The sequence below is a fragment of the Atheta coriaria genome, unplaced genomic scaffold (genome assembly GCF_025399875.1).
Source record: "Atheta coriaria isolate IRGN ID8LTWV9N9 unplaced genomic scaffold, Caltech_Dcor_3.1 hic_scaffold_9_pilon, whole genome shotgun sequence".
Taxonomy (NCBI): domain Eukaryota; kingdom Metazoa; phylum Arthropoda; class Insecta; order Coleoptera; family Staphylinidae; genus Dalotia; species Dalotia coriaria.
This window is the reverse complement of record NW_027045451.1, coordinates 10,197,473-10,206,417: the sequence shown is the minus strand read 5'-3', so window position 1 is coordinate 10,206,417 and position 8,945 is coordinate 10,197,473. Positions and strand designations below refer to the sequence as shown.

Here is an 8,945-nt window from a genome sequence, read left to right as displayed (position 1 = left end):
GCGATAACTTAATATGTATGAAGCACGACGACGGCGGTGTATGCCAAAGACACACGCGTGCTTTTTGTTGTGTGGTGCGGGCGAAATCGTTGAATTATGGATTTGCAGGTGAAGTTATTGATCACCGTCCGCCGCGGCGAATTTAGTAAACAATAGCGTCAGAGAAACAATATTCAATGCGTACACGAATAGAATCCTAAGCAAATATAACAAGAAAAACCCAATAACCTAGTTTTAACATGCGTAGAAAGATGTTAGGCAACACAACTCACACTTTGCTGTGGTAAGAGTTGCGTAGTGAGGGATTTATAACCACGTTTAATAGAATAAAACAAATAGATTATTGTAACACTGGTGGCGAATAGAGGAAGCGTACGCGGCCGGCGGATTACGAGGAAATTAGAAAATTAATTAGATCAGATAATTTCACGGGGCGGCTACCTAGATTTTATGCATAAACACGGCGCGGCGGAAAGGAACAAATGTTTATTTCTCATTTCACCTCTGCCGCAGTGCCGAGGCGGTGGCGGCGGGGTTTGAGGCGTGAGTGAAACCGAGCGCGCAACGAATTTCGAACGTGTTTACATATGAACGTTTAAAGTTGTACACACATACGTGTAGCCGCCGCCGCCACCGCCGCGGAAAGTTATGGTTTTGGATTTTAATCCGCGAACACCTGGTTATATAGATTGGGTAAATTTAGCGCTGCCTTGGGGGGCATTTAAATGATATATGTTCGCTGGTATTACGGCACGTTAGAGCTGTGCAGCCACCGCTGCGGAGGCGGGAGAAGCAAACGGTGCGTGGTGTAGTTTTAAACTTTACTTACACGTCGTTTTCCGAGGTTAGCATCCATAGTTGTGTATTATTTCAAAAATAAAAATCATATAATTTATCATTTTTGGTCATCTTACGAAATGTCAATTTTCAAATTTGTAAATGAAATCGAGCGGCAACGAAACAAACCGCGCTTTGCCGCATTCCGGTTCGAAGTTCGAAGCAGTCGAATATGTCGGGCCCCGCCGTGCATGCAATCCGAAGAAGGCCCGGCGCGAGCGAAAAAGGCATGCACGAAGCGAAACCAATCCGAAACGTGAGTTGTTAACGTAAAAAGTCATCGTTTGAGAGCTTGCCGCCGCCGCCGCCGCCGGTGTATTGATGGGTTATTTCCGTGTCACAACGGGCCCCGGCTACGTGGTACGTGCGCATTCTGCACATACATTCCAACATCTCCACTTCTTTACCAGGTTTTTATTCTTTTTCTTACGTGCTGTGTTGTTGCACCTCGCTCGGGGAATTCTTGCGGGATTACTGTCTACCGGTCCAGTGTATGCTGCTGCTGTGTATTCTCTGTGAAAGAGTTTCGTGCGCAGCGTCGATTTTTTATTGAAATATACACCATGGCGTTGACCTTTTCTTGAAGAGGTTGCCTCCAAAGGCCATAGTCATCGTCATCCTCATCATGCGTGCGCATTTTTCACTTGCCCGCCCGCGCACAATACACAATATAGCGGACGAATGATGAATACGCTTTATTATCGAACATCATTGACGTCGCCCGGTGATGGAAATATGAAAACATGAACGCGCGCACACACACACGCCGCACGGTTTTATGATCATCGAAAAATATTATGTTCGCCGCGTAATACATATATTATTAAATAAAAAATATCGAGTGAATAAAAATACGACGATAGTGCGCGCCATCTATAATGTAATAGCTGTCATTCAGGCATTTTTTTCGAGAATTTTTCCAAGCGTTTGCAGCGCATGTTGTTTAAATTTTTGATTCGCCGCTTTGCAGCGTCGCGAGTTCATACGAATTTGATAGCAATAAAACTGAAACGTACTTTCAGTTCTCGGAGGCGAGACGTCGAGCGTTGAAAGTTTTATTAGCCGAAAATGAAAATTTGACGATTGCCAAGGTTCTACTCGGCGAGAAAAAGAACGCCAGACACTAAAATATGCAATTTAGTCGTCTTACACTACAAACACTCCGAACATGATGTCACTGGATGAATAGAGTTGATATTCTGGCAGAAAATGAAAGTTTTCCGGTTTGTATGTTTATAGTGTGAACACTTGGTATGCGAAGAGAATATTTAGGTGCTTTGTGGATACGTTTAGATTTTTTCATGCGTGTATGGTGCGCATGGAGTATATCAGGATCAAGTGCATTTATCCTGTGATTGATTTACGACGCGAGCGACTTTCGGAAAATGAAGACGCCGGATAAATAGATATAAGGCGGTCGGCCGTGGCCCGCTTTCCGCGCATGAATTATTATATCCCGAGCGAATCGGGCATTAAACGCGCTTGCTCAATAGTGCATTGCATAAAATGCTTTGACAGCAGGCAAATTCTACACAAACTTCACTTACATTATGCAAGCGAGTAGATTTCTTTGTTGTGCAATTCAAAACTATTTAAATGCAAAAATTTTATCGTATGCAACCAACTATATATGCTGTTTGTCATAGCAACGCTGTATTATATCTTTTAAATACAGAAAAGCAAGTCGTGTTAGTTACAGCATTTATAACTCAAGAACGGCTGGACAGATTTTGATGATCAATGATTTTTTGGATTTATCACCATCCCGAATAGTAGAATAACTATTAAAATATCAAAAATTATGATATACAAGGTGTTAAATTAAAGATGAAACTATATATAGATTCTATCATAGATATTGTTAAATAATTCAATCATAGATGACGTTAAAGTGCATTATAACCATTTTCATTATTTGGTTCATTATTTTAAAAATAAAATTACGCATTTTACTAATGAATTCGACAAAAACTGAGTCCAAGAAATTATATTTTTTGTAAAACTGGCTAATAAGCTAATATTTCTATAATTTTTTTTTCTTGATAAATTGATACGCAGTAATGATTAATTCCCATTTATATCATTTGAAGACGCAAGCATTCGAGTGAATCAGCGCTTAATTAATAATTATATCTTTAAACGTTCACGCGCACATCTTTGAGGCGAAACTCGACGAAAGCAGCATGACAACTCGCATCTCGGAAATATTAAATTAGTAATTAGTAATTGATGAAAGCGCGTCGGGCAAAATTCAGCGCTATTTTGATTGCGCTCGCGCCGCGTTGTTATAGTAATTAATCCGCTACGGTTTGCCAAGCGAAACCAATGTTGAGCAAGCTACTAATTGAATTCGCAACTATATAAAATTATTATTCATTGAAACCACTGCCAAGAACGCAAAAAAAAAACAAAGAAAATCGTCGATTTGCTATCGATTTCTTTATTTGATGACGTCTGCACACAGAGTGTAGGATCGTGATTAAAGTTGGAGACTGTGACACACGTCACCGACTCCCCAATTAGTCGCCGGGCGACGGCGCGCCGAGCTGTCTCAAAGACAAACTATTATTTCGACTCGGGTGTTACGGGCCTCTCTCGCGCGCGCTCGCTGACATCTTAATAGATATCCGGCCCATGGGAGTCGCGTTTACTTTACCTTCGCCGAACGTCGACTCCACGTAAGTTAAGAACCTTGGCGATGTTGTTAAGAAACACAAATTTTCACAAGCGCACACACCGCCGACAGTAACGTCCTATTAACAAGCTGTTTGTTATTTAGATAGGATACCGGTGGAATTGTCTCTGGTAACAGAGACCTGATAATACATGAATTTGAATTGAAAATTTAAAATTTATAATTTACGTCATTTATTCACACAATGGTCGTAAACGGCGGTAAACGTATGCGTCAATCTTTGCACAATCGGCTAATGAAGCCAAGACCATGCGACACATGCGAATTTGAACGGTCTTCGTGGAAAAGCGGCTGAAATATTCGCGTCTCGCACGAAGATTGCGAGAAGGCGAACAATAGAATTATGGCGCAGCTAACGCGACGCACGACGATTATAAAGGCGAGTAATTTGGCTGCCGCCGCCGCCGCTCGTTCGCACACTCGTTATCGCATCGCGTTTGCTTTGAACTGCGGAAGCGCCTTTTGTACGCCGAGTTCAGATTCAACTACACGCGGCGCGCTTGTATTGAAGAAAGCATCAAGCGTATGCCGCCGCCGCGCGATGTTGAGCCGCCGCCACGACGCTATCTATCATGTATGACTTTCCAGTTTTGATGAATTCAGAACTCTCGCGCGCGCTCTCCCCCTCAGCACCGACTAATTCGCTCGCGATTGTTCAATTCGCTCGCTTTGATTTGCGATCCATTTCTGCGCCGCGCCAAACAAACGCTGAATGTAATCAGATGCGCTCTAATCGTTTGTTTTCGTCGGGTCGGAACGATTGATAACGGAATTTCACCATCCGGATTCACAAGCTTAAATCACACAAACCAGCCAACTCGTTTGCTAATCGTTTGACTGCGCTGTGGTTGAAATGGATTTTCGACGCGTCGTTAATGTGACCCTAATCAAAGATCATTTATTCTCGATTCTCCGCGATTAATTTTTGGATGCGCAAACTTACTCATCTCTTAAACTTAAATTGATAAAAGTATACCTACCGCGCGCAGTTTTAATACGCGCGTCTATTGAAAAGGAAACGCTTTGCTTCACAGGTTGCGTCCCGTGATGCGGGAAATCCGGGCGTTTCCCACGTTCATTCCCATTCATTCGCCAGCGGGCGTCGACAAGAACGAGCACTCCGATTCATTTGTTTGTCCTCATGCCTTATTCACGAATAATCCATAACTAGCTGTTGATAAATTATAGACGCGTTTGTGAAATGGAAGTTCACCAACGATTTTCCGCTAGAACCAAACCAGCTGTGAGAATCATCACATCTTAGGAATATTTGAGATCAATTTAAATCAAAAACCTTATTTAATCCTTTCACGATTCGCGATTTTTGTTCGTTTTACTTTTGGGTTGCTTTGTTTTGTATTTATTATGCATAAACAGAGCTTTTACTGCATCATCATCATCTTCTTTGCGTCAGGGCACCTCGATTAATTACGAATTAATTAATCTTTCGCAATTGAGCGGCGTGCGCAACAAGAAAATTCAATTTTACGCCTTATAAAATTCAAGACGCATTATAAAATCATCAGAGTGCTTTTATGCACGGCATTTCAATACAACTTTTTACTCGGCGTGTAATTAAAGTGGCTGAAAACAAAATTTACAGTTTAAATAAATATGAAACAAACTGTTAATTGAGTACAAGTGTTATCTAATCGTAATACCTAGGGTTTAGATGTTCAACACGAGATTGCAAACCGTCACAAATGAATTTCGTGTTCGTCGAGTCGCGTCAGACGCGATTACGGCAACAAAGTTTAGTTTGCCACGCTGCGCCATGCGATGAATAATATAAATCTGTATAAGTTTGATAAACGCGTGTACATTAGTTAGGTTAACTCACAACAGAATATAAGCAGCGCAAATCTGTAATTTTACAAACATCTTCAACTTAAACAAGCGCCATCTATCGAGTGGTAATTTAAGTAACAAAGATTTGTTACAGAAACTTTGTATTTTATTTTCTTTGTAATATTTTAGTTTAAAACATGCAATATTGCAGCTGCAAAATCGTAAAACAAAATACACAGCATGCAACACCGAAAATTTAAATTTCAATCACCACACCGGAAAACATCAAACACCCCGCTGAAAACTGCTGCATGACATTGTGATACAATATCACAATTGTGGTTATGATAAAAATAAGTTTAGCTGACAATATTGTTAAGTTAAAAGCACAATATGCGCCGAAAATGTATGACGCGCCCACCGGAAGTGAATGTGATTTAAACGCGTTTGATCGTCGCGTTATTGCTTTTCAAACGAGTGTAAATTATTTTATATCGTCCGCGATTTGCGCAAAACGCGACAGGAAGCGCGACACTGTGTTTGCCGCCAGCGATGTGTTATTTTTTCGCTCGTGTAAAAGGATGCGTCGATCCGATAATAACACACGACCGTTATTCCGAATCGCCGATTTCGTGTCAATACAGTTAGTTACATCGGCAAATTTCATGCACGATTCGCTGAATGCGAGTAAATACTCACGAGTTGTGAGACACTTGCAGGTTGTACATTTTTCGTCAAGTTGTGTCTTCTTTTTCTTCTTCTTGTTTTTTTTTTTCGTTGCCCGTTGGAGGCAAACGAGCGCAAAATCGCGAAATGAGGAAAACAAACGTCCTTGCGCTGCGCCGTCCGTTCGGAAAGTTGTCGGATTCGGTGCCGACGTTGTACGATTTGTACGACTTGTAGACCGTTCCCGTAGACGTCGACAGACAATGAATCAGCGTCTTCGGCGGCGGGATGAGGATGAGGGCTCATCAAGGTGTTTACCGAGTGGCGGCGCGTAACGAACGCCGCACGGGCGCCGCTCCCACGTCGTTTCGAGAGTGCTTGGCTTTCGCCTTCCTTCTTTTCGCTGTGCACCCGCACAATGTATATTGTGTGCAGACACACGACCTCTTCAGCGAGTTCTAGTTTGCCAACAAACCAACAACAAGCTCGTAACAAGCAAGAAGAAAAAAAGTTGTACTTCATTCGGTTGCATACGAAATGCAATTCATCAAAATTGATTCAAAAGGGAAACTTTATGATATGCAACCAACATTACACATAGTACACAAGTAATTAACCATAAAACCAACGATTTTATTACAAAAACTTCGTTTTTTAATTGTTATATCAGTAAATTTTGGATAAAATGTTAAAAAAATTCTTTAACTTAAAACAAACTTGATCAAAACTAGTGTTTTTACTGTATACAACCCGTGTCACACATATTACACAAGTAAATAACCTAAAAATCAAAGTTTTATTAATAAAATTTTATTCTTTTGTATTTATAGGAAAAGGTGTTAATAAGATTGTTTAACTTGACACAATTTCACGCCCTGACAAAGGTATGCCATCACTTTCATAATAAAGAATCTGTTACATTGTTGCAGAGTACCCACACAGCACAAAACAAGAAGTAAGGCGAATTTATTTGTTTTCTTCGCGGCGCCTCCACTTTTACTTTGCGGCGTGCGCTCTTATCTCTAAATAGGTTGGTAGGAAACGATTGTAGTGGCAACCCGCTGAGTAATTTCCTCTTCGACTCTTCCCAGCCATCTTGTCTACTACCCGCTCTGAAAATCAAAAAAAGCAAACAACTGCACTGCACATTTCAACGTATTGCGTCTACAATCGCAGCGCATTTACGTCAGAAACGCCATCGTAATCTATTTATTGCAAATTATTTGCCCAGCGCCACATCCCCCTCTCGTTCGATTGGGAATAAAAGCCGGAAACGGGTTTCATGATTTTGAAGGAATGAAACGCAGCGATTCGCATTCAAATGTCAGTCGGGAGTCGTTCACGGAAGCCAAGTTGCGTTTTCCAATGATGGCGCAATATAAATAAATACCGGATTGTATGCAAAATACGAGCACTGCTTGGGTAGCGTAGGGAAGTTGGGAGTTTTTGGTCGCGAGAGTTCTTGCATTTGCAGGAAGGGGGATAACGGTGTGATTTATCAGCATTTGCTTGTCCTGCGAAGAGAGTCGAAAACGATGTGGCCGGAAACTAGGAAACTGATACTAATATTGTTGCGTCTGCTGACCTCACTGTAAGCTGTGAGGAAGGAAAAGCGTAAAAAGTGCTCGTCGATATAACTTATACCAAACCCTTGACATTTGTGACGTTTGAAGGCTTATTTATTGTTATATTTTTTTCTGCGGCCAAAAAATAAATATTTTAGTAGAAATTCATTAAATTTTTAGGTTAAGAAGCGCAGAAAACACTGCTAAAAGACACGATATTTACTTTGTTTAGGTTATGTATTTTTGGTAGTAATATAATTGACAATTTAGGTACTTTGGGTTGCCTATATAAAAAATTAAGAAAATTCATCAAAATTATAAAAAAAACTTCAATTTCTATAAAATTGTATTGAATATTATTAAATTAGATTTTGTCTTCTATTTTTCATGGTTAACTAGCAAAGTAGCTGTATTATGTGTTGCAAACATTGAAAAACTATATAAAAACTAATCAAAGTAATATAAAACCTTCTCAAAAGCCTAGATGGAATTGAAACGAAGTTGATTATGATTAAATTTTCACTCATTTCTATACAGTATGTTCAAATAATTTAAAAAATGCGTTTTGCTACAAAATTGGTTCCAAGTGAAATTTTATGCAACACATTGTACACGTTGATAAACTGGAAAATTAAACGCCTTTTGCAAATGAAGTTACAATATTCCATTCGCTTTTGTGATGTGCCTTTGCCTCGCATCTCCGCCGTAAACGGCAAAAGACGTCGAAAGTTTGCTGAAAGCTCGCATCTCGAGACGGGCAAGGTCGAAAGTAAATTTTATTTAGTTGGGGCAGCCGCGTAGCCTCGCGTCGGCGAGGCGAAAACATGTACGCGCACGCAACTTTGATCGTGCATCAAATACAAAGTGAAATTTTAATTTAAAATGGAAAGTAAGCAAGACGGATGCGGTTTTCGTTTAATATTAACTTCGTCGTCGACGGCGGCGGGCGGATGACGACAAAAGCATCATCGGTCGCGCAATTATCTCGCGTGCGCCGCCGTAAAATGCCATTTTTAATGGTAAAATGGTGAAAATGGAAAATTCTCCAGCACGGCGTTCGACGCTGAGAGTCATCCTCTAGTCCTGGTCGTGACAAACACACATCTAACAATGAAAGGAACCGTCGACGTCAACACCCACGCCGACGAAATTGTAATGATAATAATACAACGAAAAAAAATAAGCGGGCATAAAAGAACGCAGGACGAAGTGACGGCGACAATGAAATTCAGTGGAAAATGCGCGTTTAAAAAAAAATCAACCTGGCGTGATACGTATCCATAAATCCGTGCGCGTCGCGACGCCATCGTGCTTATTACGCGTTCCACGACTTTTTACAGCCGGGCGCTGCTTATCCGTTTCGTTTCTTATCGAAATAACTCAATTTTCTTTGC

The 8,945-nt window shown here is 40.8% G+C and overlaps 1 long non-coding RNA gene across 1 annotated transcript; it reads right to left on the bottom strand.

Annotated features, from left to right (window-relative positions):
- Positions 1 to 3,688: 3,688 nt before the first annotated feature.
- Positions 3,689 to 5,362, bottom strand: LOC135799275 (uncharacterized). The gene is made up of 3 exons (XR_010549962.1): positions 5,194 to 5,362; positions 4,827 to 5,116; positions 3,689 to 4,758 (listed from the first exon to the last, which is right to left on the bottom strand). It is a non-coding gene; the product is annotated as an uncharacterized lncRNA (long non-coding RNA).
- Between the last annotated feature and the right edge of the window lie 3,583 nt (positions 5,363 to 8,945).